The sequence below is a fragment of the Ambystoma mexicanum genome, chromosome 3q, assembly GCF_040938575.1.
Source record: "Ambystoma mexicanum isolate Mex_15411 chromosome 3q, UKY_AmexF1_1, whole genome shotgun sequence".
NCBI classification, from domain to species: Eukaryota; Metazoa; Chordata; class Amphibia; order Caudata; family Ambystomatidae; genus Ambystoma; species Ambystoma mexicanum.
In genome coordinates, this window is record NC_090926.1 from 994,889,547 (window position 1) to 994,902,722 (window position 13,176).

Sequence of the window (13,176 nt, forward strand, 5' to 3'; positions counted from 1 at the left end):
GAAAGCCCATTCAATCGCATACAAGTTAAAAGAAATCTAAGCCTTGGAGAAAGTGTTGAATTTAAATACTTGTCAGAGACCAAGGGGTCTTTTATTGGCTCCAAAATATCAATGAAGTGACCTTATTTGCGCTGACCCAATCTTTTTCCCACCAATCTACTTCTGTTGCAATTTTTATTCTCCTCACTTTTAATTATTTATTTATTTATATTCAGGAGGAACAATGCTCTTTCTTTTTATTGATTTTGTCAATCAACAGGCATCTCAAGAGCATCAATTTGATCACCGAAAGACAAATGCAGATATAAAACAAAGACAAACCAAATACATCATTGAGTGGGGACGGAGAGGACAGGAGGACCAGTGGGCCAGTCCGGGAGGGGATGCTGTAGGTCATGGGGGATCCTGATATGGCCAGTCATTGTCCACAGAGGGTCCGGGCCAATCAGTGGCGTGGGTTGGTGTGCTTCGGGATGTGTACGTTGATCACCAATGCTCCTGTCTCAGTGTCACTAGCCCGGGGTGTGTTCAATAGGGGTCTCCGACCAGAGTTCGGGCTTCACTAATCATATTTGGTCAGCCAACGGAGGGACGGTGGTTTCCTCACCACTCATGGGAAATGCTGTGCGTAGTCCAAGAAGGGCACCCAGGTGTCGAAGAATTTGCTCCTGTTTTCCAGGCGGAGGGCAGTTATTTTTTCCGCCAGACAATGCTCTATTGATCACAAAAGAACATACAATAGATAAGAAATCAGATTTCACTGGAAGCAGTGAGCTTCTTACAATGGGATGAGTTTGAGGGACATTCTGACCAGGTTGTGGAGGGGAGTAAATGGAGCAGCTCCTGGGGCAAATACATATATGGACATACATAGATTAAGGACAACCAACATTGGCCATTTTTAAGTGCAGGTAGGCGGTACCACCAGCTCTGCACGGGATGTGACCCTGATGGGTGAAGTGCTAGAATGGAGGCAGAGAAAGTGAGATACAGAGGCAGATTAGAGGCAAGGCCAAGGTTGGGGAGACCAAAGTAGATGTTGGCACAGTAGTCCAGTTTAGAGAAGACAGGAGTGGTTAAAAGATGCTTGGCGGTGTTGAAAGCAAGGAAGTGCCTGATTCTCATAATATTTAGGAGGTTAAGGCGAGCTGCTGTTCCAGTTTTGGAGATGACATTAGAGAAGGTGTGAGAAGGGTCCTAGATGACGTTGAGGTTTCTAGCTGAGGAAGAGTAGGGGAGAGTGTCAGGTGGGATCTGGATAGGCAGAGGAAGAGATGAGAGAAAGCTTTTGGCAGGGAAAAAGAGTATGTCTGTTTCGGTAGAATGTAGCATCAGAGAGTGCGAAGCCATCCAATATTTAATGACAGGGAGACAGTTGGGCATTTTGATAGAGAGATCAGAGGAGAGTGCAAGAAAAGAGAAGAAGATTTGGGTGTCGCCTGCAAAGAGTTGGTACGAGAGCCCAAAGGAGGTGATTAGTGCCCCAAGTGTAGAGTGTAAAGAAGTGTGGACCCAAGACAAAGTCTTGTGGAACACCAACAGTTAGAATGAGTTGAGAGGTGTTGTTGCTCCAGGAGACAGAGAATTGGTGAGGTGCAAGGTAGGATTGAATCCAGGCAAGGGCTTGATCTCGAATCCCAAGATGAAAGAGAGTATTAAGGTTATCAGAGTGATCGACAGTGTCAAAGGCAACTGGCAGGTCAATGAGAATTAGGATAGAGGATAGGTTACAGTGCTTAGCAGAGGCAATGAAGTGTGACACATTCATGAAAGCAGTTTCCGTGGAGTGACAGGAGCAGAAACCTGCTTGTAGGGGGTCTCAAAGTCGTGAATGTCTAAGAAATTGGTAAGACGGTTAAACACAACCCTTTCGAGTACTTTAGAGTAGCGCAGAAGAAGAGACATAGGGCGACAGATAAGTGGTAGGTTTGGGTCAGCCCCTGGATTTTTTAGGAGAGGGATGACTGTGGCTGTTTTGAAAACAGAGGGAAAGTAAGCAGTGTCAAAGGACAGGTTGAAGAGTTCAGAAAGGTTTGAGGCCACTATGGGGCAATAGGATTGACCAAGACGGTCTGGTGGGGCACAAGAGGGCTTAATCTTCATCAATAGAGATAGCACTGAGTATTAGCGTGACTAAAGTGGGAGATGGAGGCAGAGGATAATGGCAGAGTTGATGAAGTATAACATTTAAGAGGGAGTGTGAGGAAAATCAGGAGGGAGCCTCTAATTTTAGTAATTCTTGCAGCAAAGTATTCAGCTAGGACATCATGTAGGGACTCCTCGTTTGGTTGGGTCATCGGATTAGAAATATCCCATCTCACACAGACCACAGAAATATGTGACCACCAAACAGAGGAGTTTATTGCGTCCCCTTTGAACAATTAATTTACTGCATTTTTAGCATTATGATTTGGGAACCCAGCATCCGATTTCTTAACAAGATACCTGAGTGGAGTAGCAGCACAGTAAGAGGCCACGGGAGGCATACCTGCCTCCATCCTAATTTCACACACTGGAGTAAATTACGGGAGACCCAAAATATATCTTAAGAGAAGATATTTAAGTGTTTCCAGGGGTCCTGACCCAAGTGTAGATTTTAGCTTTGAATACCTAAGTGCATTTCATAAGAACTTGGGCAGCACACCTGTAGTAAAACTGCAGGAGTCCCCACAACCTTACATTTAATAAGTTCCTGATTCTCAGTTTGTGTGCTATACAGGACCGATTATGTGAGAAGGTAACACCCAAATATGTGTATATGTTTACAAAGTCAAAATTGATTTTATCAATAAACCATTTGGATAAGCATTTTTTCCTTCTAAAAGATAAAAACTTTGTTTTTGCAAGGTACAGTTCTAGCTTTAAGGATTTCAAATACTTGCTGTAGATGTTGTCTTACTCAACTGAATGGCGCCTTTGCGTCAGAGGTTCCATCACATCTGACATTCATTAGGTGCAAGCACTCTTCAATAATTGATTACATTTTAACTGATATTTTTTATGTGCATTGTTTTACTGTTTTTCGGGTTGTTGATAGACTTGAAAATTATCACAACCCACTTGTCCGCTCTGTGTCATTTCCAGCTGTATATGACACTGTAAGACAGGCATGGTATCAAGAGATGACACAGACAGTAGATTATTTTAGTGCTGAGGATGAGAAAATACCTAACTGGCCCTAACTCGCAGGTGGGAATGTTCCCTAACGAAAGGAAAACTAAGGGTAGTCTAAGTCTGTCAGTTAAAACTAAAGGTCTGTCTGCGTCAAAACCTATGCTTGCCCTCACTTCTACAGAATAACAGGGTGAATGGGATTTGGCTACTCAATAGTGTTAAAAGTAAAGTTAGGGCGAAAATTGAACTCTTCCGTGGCTTCCTTCCCCAAGTTCAAAGCACTCAGATTTAGAAAGTTCCATAGAGTTTTAGGATTCTCTTGGCAATTCAGATTAGCTGGACACAAGTTTACAATACCTTTTCTTGTCAGGTCTCTTATCAGGATTCTCTTCTGTGGCGGGTCTCTCAGGCTTCCCTCACCCTGAGCCGGGCCCTCTTCACTGATTTTCACTTCACAAAATATTTAACAGGCTCACTGTTGCCTCTTGTATAATATTCCAGTTCAGTTCATTGTACTTCATACAGCTTAGGGCTCACCTAGATGTGGCGCAGTTATCAGACTGCACCGTCCACCCACTACAGGTCACGCATCCAGGTGTTCAATGTTTCTTCTGTTTGCAGCTCTCCTAGATTAACCTCCTGCCTGGAGGCCACCCCAATGCTTCTTCACACTATTGGAAAGTCTCTTTCCCATTTCCTTCTATTTTCCCTTTGGGGTCCATATTGTCTGTGAGGATCCGGACTAAAGCTCTTTTATAAGTATTTTTATTTCCCGAAACACCCTGTTGAAGCTACAAATTAAATTTGTTTTCCTCCAGCCAGCCAAAGGATCTTATCTTCCAGAAAGAGGCACTACTTGCCATATCTCTGGATCCTGTGGCTGTTTATGATCAGAGGATCTATTCATGTTAGAAAGAGATTGGGGTTTAGATTCTGACGTGAGGATAGCTCAGGGGCAACACGTTTCCCTTGCAAGCAATAGACATTCAAATCCCAGTCCCACTCTTAAAGACTGATCTCTGCTGTTTAGCGAGTAATAAAAGATTCATTAATTAATATATTATTTAATAGTGGCTCTTTAAGCATCCTGTACAGACGCTGGTCTTTCTTGTGATTCCACTGTTGGCCCTTTATCATTTCGGCCAGGCGCTTATTTTCCTTTCCATAGGTACTGTATCCGTAGACTGAGCACTGTCTGTGCTAGTTGTTTGGAGGGTTTGAGGTCTCAAATCTTCATCTTCATTCACTAGGTCCTGACCTCTCAATGGTAGTAAAGCATCAGCTATAGCTGCCGCAGTAGCTTTCCTGGCACTCTGATCATCTGGTTTTTGTGTGCAACAATTATGGCTTAGAGCTGATAGTGGTAATAGAACATTTCTCACAACCACACTTTCCCCAAGTAGAATTTGATCTTGGATTCGTTCTTCTCTTAAGTACGTGACCATTCTGGTTAATTCCTTTATTGCCACCTATAGCCAAAGAAATTGCAGATTAAGTGATTTCCTCGAAGATGAAAATAGCTAATGTGGGGTCAGTTTTGGAGGATTAGAGTCACCAGTGGTCTAAGTTGTGGGGTTAGAGTGAGGGGAATTGAAACTATTATCCTTCGGCATCTGGCAAAGGCCAGTGTCAGTCTTTGTCAATTGCAGAGGGACTATGGAAAATTCTGCACATTTAAAGTTGTGGGAGCTTTTATTTGCGTTGAAAAGGATATATCCTGTGATTTGCTTTGTACTATGGAATTTGCCAAATAGTCCAAGAGTTCCTCTAGAGAAAGCGAGGAATGATTTACTGCAGTGTTTGTTGCACATTATGAAGCGTCTGTTGGACTTTCTTCCAGTGTAAGAGAACCACACTCTATTAGGGAGGCACCAGAAACCGAGTCTGCACCCAAACTGACTATCCTGGTCCTAGGTGAAAGGTTTGGAGGTGAGTCGGATTGGGTGCGCAGTCTTGTCACCATTGGGCACTCAGCCGAGCCCTTATAGGACCCAGAATAGTAAGATTGAGTGCAATTATTAAGTGATTTAGATATTCCAGAATACTGCAAGACGGAACCCGTTTTACCAGGACAAACCTGGGTGGTCAAGATGTTATTGACAGGTATAGTAGATGTAGACAGTGGTTCTGATTTGAGGGAATCTGCTAGTGTGGCCTCCTTGGAAGATTCCACAGGAGTGGCGTGGATCACACGTGGCAGGTGTTTAGCTGTTAACTTACTTGGCATGACCTACACTTTCACCTGGCATTCCATTCACATCTGTGCCCTCAGAGCCGGTCTGTGCAGAAGTTATTGTGCTCCTTAAAACCTAATGTAGAAGCGGCTGTTCAATTCTAGGTGTTTCTTGCTGTGATAAATGGGCATGGTTTTGTGCACGAGCCAATCTTTTAGATAAACACCCCCTTTTAGCACCTTCAAGAGGTCCTTTGTCTCTAGTAACCCGTTTTCAGGAGAGCCATTTCCTCAAATTAGATGGGCAAGGAGTAGATAAAGGCCGGTAAAGGCCATGGGTCAATTTGCAGATTACAAGAGGAAGGAAGTTTGCGCAATCAGAGTCCCAATAGTGCCATTAGAATCACAGTCACAATATCACTGATACCACTAAGGTAAACGGCTAGTGAGCAGGTAAGTATAGGTTCAGGGAGTCAATCAGCGCTCCAGCAAACAGGTGACAATGTGCAATTTGGACATTATGGGTAGCACTTCATTTGTAACCTTGTATAGCCACATGCAGTCGCTACTGTCAGAAATCAAGGACAGGGGCAGATCTGCACCAAACTCACCCAAGCCTATCAACAGGAGGGAAGGAGGGCTCCAAAGGCAGAAAAGACAGAAAATCATGAAGCTCTGCCCCCCAATCAGCACTGGAATGACTCAAAACATGGCACTCAGCAGCTCTAAGTCTGGTACACTCTGGCTCTTCGTCGCACCATGCCACCATCAATGCTGAAGGCTAGAGAAAAGGACTTGTCACCACCGTTCGTTCATGCGTCAAGCTGCACCGCACAGGCTGTTTCCTACACAATCCAAAGCAAGGGTGGGTGTGTCAGAATAGGTCAAATCACCTAAACTATCTCCTGCTCTAGAAACACCCCTGGTATTGCGTCCAAAAGCCCAGTGTGAAATAAAACCAGTCTTCGTGGTCTGTCTTGCTGGGTCCAACTCCAAGGCCCTGGCAGTGATTTAAGATCAGTGGTTTCACATCATGGGATGGGTAGATGGCCTCCACTGGTCATTTTACCCCTTATGTCTTCAGGGGTATGCAATGGACATGGGAAAAGGTCTCCCTGCATAGTGGCTTTGTGGGCTTGGCTGTCCCACATAAAGCAACTAGGTCAATATCCCCCCCCCCACGCACCTGGGATGTCCTGGAAAGGGTTTCCCCCCACTACATGCTGTTTAACACTAGAATCCAAGATCATGCTGGTGGTCTTAACATGCAACAATAGTCTAAAACCCACCCTGTCTTCCTGCTATTGTTGATCCCGGGGATACATCCCTAGCTTGCTCTCCAAACATTATTAGACATAGCACAGCTGACTTGCTTGGTAACATCTATGGGAAACCCTACACTCCATATTTCTCTTTAAGGGATATAGTGATACTTTAGCTCTGCACTCACTCTTTAAAGCATATAGTGTTGGCATAGTGGTAAATCAGTGGTGGCAGTTCCGTTATCACCACTTGTTTTGGGGTTAATGGAATTTCTGCAATTTGTTCTGCACTGCCCAATCCCCTGTTTGGTGTTGACGTGGAGGATTTACCTTTAGCAACAGCAGTAGCTAAATCCTACACTTTGAAGCCAACATTTATCGCTGAAGTAAGCAAAACTCGGACTGGGGCCCATACTGATTCTTTTGCTCCAAAAGGGGTACATTGCCCCTCTCACTCTTTGATGGATGTAGTGCCGATCTTCCTTCTCATAGTGTTTATGCCTTTCCTTCTGCTCCAACGTCTTCCTTTCACTCATCCTAGCTCTAGCCTCCTCCCTTGGCTCCTCCAATCTTTCTTCAGTTCTGCTCTCTCTTGTTATCTCTCTCCCCATCTCTCTTTCTTTCAATCTCTCTCTGATGGGGTTCCCACTTCTCAGAGGTGTTGTCCTGGTACTCAGTTGCTCACCGCTACTATACTACTACAGGGCTGTAGATTGTACGGCTATTGTCATTTTCATTTTAAACCACACCTGCATTAAAATCCTTTGACATTACATCAGGTTTTGTTAGCAAACATTTTACAAACTGGCAAAGACGAACTGTAGTCTCTGGGCAGCTATTCAATAAGGGGATCTTCTGTAATTCCAATTAATATAAATTTGTGCCAGGTCAAGAAAATGTAGACATATAACTACATACTTGTAGACACATATACTAGCTTTGACAGTCAATTTTTAGCACAGCAGACAGGCAATGGAGAGGCATGCAGAACTGTAGATATGTTTAACTAGTAATACCCTGTGTATCATGATCTATTGCTCTCTTTTCTCTTTCTCACTCTTTCTCTCTCTCTAGATGTCTCTCTCTCTCTCTCTGTCTCTGACACCATATCTCTCTGACACCATCTCTCAGGAATGCGATTCTCTTCCATTCCTGTCTGAGACTGGCTGCCTTTTATGGGACCAGTAATAAGGTAATAATGATTTTCCCATTCCATATTGGGTTCCCTTGGCCTTGCTTGGCCCTGGGCCCATGTTGTGAAAATGTATTTTCTATAATACCGCCTGATAGTAAATGTTGGCCTAAGCACATTCGCATCACACTGTAATATCGCATTGAATGAACCTGAAACAGGCTGACTACACTGCCATTTTGAGTTGTCCACCATTTTGAGCGCCTCCTGCTTTCTTTTCCATGTTCAGAACTTGTGTTTTCGGCTTTAAAAGAGCAAGATGAACTGTTAACTGATGTTAACTTAGATAAGAATGTTGAAGCTGCTAAGGTGGATTGTTTATCCTGCACTGAAGAACCTTGAAGCTAAACAAAAGCTGTATTAGTCAGTAATTTAGATGCCATCTGTCCCAACAGTGCCTTCCTTGTTCAAACAGTAAAGTAGAATAATGAATAGCATAACGTGCTCTTCTGCAGAAATCCTTGTTTTCTCTTCTTGGAACTAACTGACTTTAAGCTCAAGAACAAATGGTAGACAAATATAAGCAAATAAAATGGGGAATGTTACCTTGTGTATTTGGAAAACATGTGAATTGTTTGATGGAAAACAGCAAACTATGCAATGATGTTTAAATATGAATTAGTTATGTAGTTAGGTCACAAACCCTATGTTATGTATTATATGAAGAGGGGCTGGACGATGTGTCCAAGGCTGTGAAGAATTTGTATATATATGTGTACTTGTGGAATGTTCAATAGTCTCTCATTTTACGGTGTCTGCTTCCACACCTTGTGGGGTGTTGAGAACCAAGTGGCCACTTGCTAATAAATACAATTGTAACTTTGACCTCATGACTGGCGTATTTCTATTATGTGGTAGTAAACATTGATATTTTTAATCTTTCAGATGGCGCCCGAATAGGGACCCTCAGGATTGATGCCACATCGCTTGGATGAAGACGAGGCCACCGGACCAGGATCGGAGAGTGTCGGGGCGCCCTGCAAAGTGAGACGCGATTCCTCCACAGTATTGCACGCCCGATCCCTGGACGGTGGGCAGCGTTTAGAGGGTATCACGACGAGGGTCCCGATGTCGGGGCTTGTTTGACGAAAGCGCCAGACACGACGATTGATGTCCGTTTTGACCTTTGTTGGTTGAAATCAGGTGAGTCGTGCCCCAATTCATAGAAGTCCTGATATTTGTTTGGTGTTGTGTTTGCAAATACAAACGTCGCCAAGTAAGATTATGATTTAACTATGTCTTCACAGTATTTTTCCACAGGGAAAGACATTCTTTGAAACATGGCCAACATTAGGGATTGGAGGAAGGAAGCTATGCAGCTACTCAAAAGTAGAGAAAAGCATGTGCGTAGACACATGACGAATGCTGAGAAAGCATTGTTGTATGATCAGCAGAAACAGTCAGAATCCATTAGAGGTATGGACAGGGCTTTCCAACTAGAAATGAAAAAGATATATCCCTCTCAGGATTTACATGCATCAGATGAGTTAATAAATGATTGAATGAGCGTAGAACTGATTCAACTGCACCGCCTCCTTATGTGCCTCTTCCTGTTCTTGTTCCTCTTCCTCCCATTGTTGTTCCTCTTCCTGCACCTGCACCCGTGCCAACAGTTGCCATTCCCATAGTTCTGTCTGCACCAGAAACAGTATTTCCTCTGCCGCCTACTGAACAAGATTTGTATGAACTCTCTTTGCCAGGTGGTTCTGCGCCACCTGTAGTGGTTGAAGGGATGGAAGCTTCCTCAAGAATAGTGACTCGTAGTACGATAACTAAAGAGAGAAAGAAATAATTGCATACATGGGCTGAAAAGTACATAGAAGAAGGTGATGAATCAGCTACTTTGGTTGCAAATTCTGATCAAGGGGGTATTCCTGAACAGAATATTTTGATAGAATGGATGGGAACGTATTTAGTTGATATATGGAGTGATTTGACAGACATGAATGTCCCACGGGGATTGCAGGATTTGAATGTCTGTGCCCGCTCAAGGGACACTGCAGCAAAAGTATATGAGCATGTAGTGAAGGTATTTGAGTTTAAAAGGGAGCTAGATCGGTTACAGAAAGATCAGATGGATGAAAATGAACGGCAGGCTTCATATGTGCAGAAGCGATTTCTTCCTCCATTGAAACCAATGAGTGAAGAAATGTGCATTTGCAAAAGAGACACTCTTAGATGGATTTCAGATGTTTCAATTTCTCCCACTGAAGTGCATGACGCGTTTAGTCAGTATGCTCTGGCAATGCAAAGGAAAGTGTTACAGGTGATGGTTGAGTATTTACAGGATGAATGTATGAAGAAAAAGTTATGTTGTCCTGCAGATTTGATGGTTATTTATAAAAGAGCATTCTCACCCGATACTGCATTGACTTCTTTGTCACTTCACTTGGCCTTACTGCTTAATAGATGTTCAAGATTTGCCTTCTTTACAATTGCCAATGAGAGAGGTTCCTCCGACATTTGTTCCAAAAGTAGACCACTATTGCAGCACATTATATCTCACAGTTTTTCCATGTCCCGTTTTCTAGACAGGAAGTGAATATCATTAAGCAATCAATTCCAGACATTAGGAAAAATCCAGCAGGATTTTATAAAGAAATAGAATCTGTCTTGCGTTCGTCTGTTTTTACATTGAGAGATATAGATTTGTTGTTTCCCATGATCCTTCCTGCTGACTTATGGAACCAAATTAGAACTGCAGATGATCAGAAAGTGATGGGTGATACATGGGATGCTTTGGTATGAGCAGATGGGGAAAGGAAAGCTGGCGAGAAGCCGCCACAGGTGATACTGTTGTTGCCAAATAACATAGTGACTAAATTAAAGACTTTGGCACCGGAAAAGAGAATTATATGGGATAAGTTTAGAGGTTGCATGCAAGGGAAGTCAGAGGGTGCAACAGAATATTTTAACAGATTTGAGCAAGTATTTTCAGATTTTAGTGGTCAAGATTTAAGTACAGAGCTAGGAAAGAGGTTGTTTGTTGACAAATTTGTGCGTGGGTTGTTGCCTGAAATACAATCACAGATTATGACTTCTGAGAGTGCATGGCAAGTGAAATCACAATCTGAAGTGTTGCATATGGCCCAGTATTATGAAAACAGGGTTAATACGGAGAAGGAGAAGGTAGAAAAGAAGAAGGGAGACTTGAAGCCTAGAGTGTTACTGCAGCAAATAGCTAGAGGAGCTAGAGGTGGGAATATACAGTCTAGAGGACAATTTATGCCACAGGGTGGCCACAACTGGGTCCCTTGTATATAAACCAATGTGCATACTGTAGACAAGAGGGTCATTGGCGAGCACAATGCCTGTTCCTTCAGCAGAGATCGAATAGCACGTATGGCGCCATGGGTAGACAATCCAGAGGCAATCCTGGGATAGGGGGTCCTGGTAGAAATCAGTTTGCACAGAACCAACAGGCACCACCACAAGATAATCAGCAACAGAATGTTAATAGTGGGAATATTTTTGATAATCCTTGAAATGCCTATTTTTCTGAAGATTTTATATCTGACGATATACTGTTCCATTACGACAGCCCGAAACAGGGTCTGGAACCAATACCTATTCCTGTCGATCAGAAAGTGCCCACGTTGAAATGAAGGTGGGGAATAGGGAGAATCTCTTTTTAATAGATACAGGGACACAGAAGTGTTCTATTGATAATTTGCGGGTTTCAGATATTTCACTGTAAGGGCAGAGTAACATTTCTGTAGGGTTCTCTGGTATGCCAGTGGTTAGTCCGGTCTCTCAGCCGGTACCAATTTCACTGGGACCATTCACTGATACTTGTCCATTTCTGTTGACAACAAATTGTGGCGAACATTTGTTGGGATTGAATTTATTGAAGAAATTGAATGCTGTAATTCATTCTTCTCCAGATGGAGTATACTTGACGATTTCGCCCCAACAAACCTCTGTTTCACAATTTTTGTCTATGCCTTTATAACTTGAATTGAATAAGGTTCCCTCATGTTTATGGGCAGTTAATGACAATGATGTTGGAATTTTACAGGTTGAGCCAGATAAAATTGTTTTGAAACCAGGTGTTAAATTACTGCGTATCCTGCAATATAAGATTTTGGTCGAAGGTGAACAGGCCTTGAAAAATATTGTTTCAGATTTCATACACCGAGGTGTGATTGAAGAAATTCTGGGGAGCTTGTGTAATAGCCCGATTTTGCCACTTTACAAGAAAGGTGATAATGCGCTTCCTTTCCGTTTCCTTATTGATTTGAGCGCAATTAATAAGGTGGTTGCTCCACAGTTCCCAAATTGTGCCTGATGTCACCACTATTCTGACTATGATTCCAGCTACGGCTACGCATTTTAGTGTTGTGGATTCGAAAAACGCTTTCTTCAGTATTCCTGTGCATGCTGACAGCAGATATTTGTTTGTGTTCACCCTAGGGGAATGCTCATTCACATTCACTTGTGTGCCGCAGAGGATAAACCGAGAGTCCAAGTATTTACAGTAGAGCATTAAAAGAACAGCTTGATATGCTTGAATTGCCTTCCACGTGCATGTTGGTGCAATACGTAGACAATCTACTTCTAGCTGCTGATTCTGAAGATGCTTGCAAGGAGGGCACCGCGTTGCTGCTCATCCATTTAGCAGGGCATGGGCATAAGGCTTTGTTGAAGAAATGTCAGTATTGTCAACAGGAGGTCGCCTATCTGGGCTATCTCCTGTCAAAGGAGGGAATAAGGCTGACACCTGAACGGATACAAAGCAACTCTGATATATCTGTTCCAAATACACAGAAGGAGGTTAGAGCTTTAATTGGCAAGGCTTCATGTTGTAGACCGTGGATTCCGAATTTTTTACTGTTGATAAAACCTATGTTGGCACTGACAAAGAAAGACATTTCTTTGCTTTTACCGTGGAACATGGATTGCCAGAACACTTTTGATTTGCTTAAGTATGCGTTGTGTTCAGCACCAGTTTTGGGCACACCAAATTACGAAAAGGGCTTTGTTTTGTATGTGCATGAACGTGACGGGTGTGCGCTGGCTGTTTTGACACAGGAACATGGGGGCAAGAATAGGCATTGCGGCTATCTTTCCTCCACATTAGACCCCGTTGCATGCGCTTTCCAAGATGTTTGAGAACTGTAGTTGCTGATGCTGCATCTGTGAAACAAAGTGAGGGTATGGTTTTAGGTCACTCTTTAACCGTGATGATACCCCACTCCGTAGAAGTTCTATTAAGCAGAACATAGACTCAACATCTCACATCAGCCCAACAAACAAGGTATATGCAGATTCTATTTGCTCCGCATATCCAAATTAAGAGATGTTGTTCATTGAATCCGGTTGAACTATTGCCTTCTCCACAAGAGACAGAATGCAGTGACAAGGTGTCACATGATTTCCTTTATGTTATAGAACAAGAAACCAAGGGCAGAATTGATTTAACTGATACACCCTTA

General features: G+C 43.0%; 1 long non-coding RNA gene across 1 annotated transcript in view; it reads right to left on the reverse strand.

Annotated features, from left to right (window-relative positions):
• Positions 1–219: 219 nt before the first annotated feature.
• Positions 220–13,176, reverse strand: part of LOC138583163 (uncharacterized) — a 116,972-nt gene continuing 104,015 nt past the window's right edge. Inside the window, exon 4 of the long non-coding RNA XR_011305173.1 lies at positions 220–714. This is a non-coding gene — a long non-coding RNA (uncharacterized lncRNA). The remainder of the gene's footprint in view (positions 715–13,176) is intronic.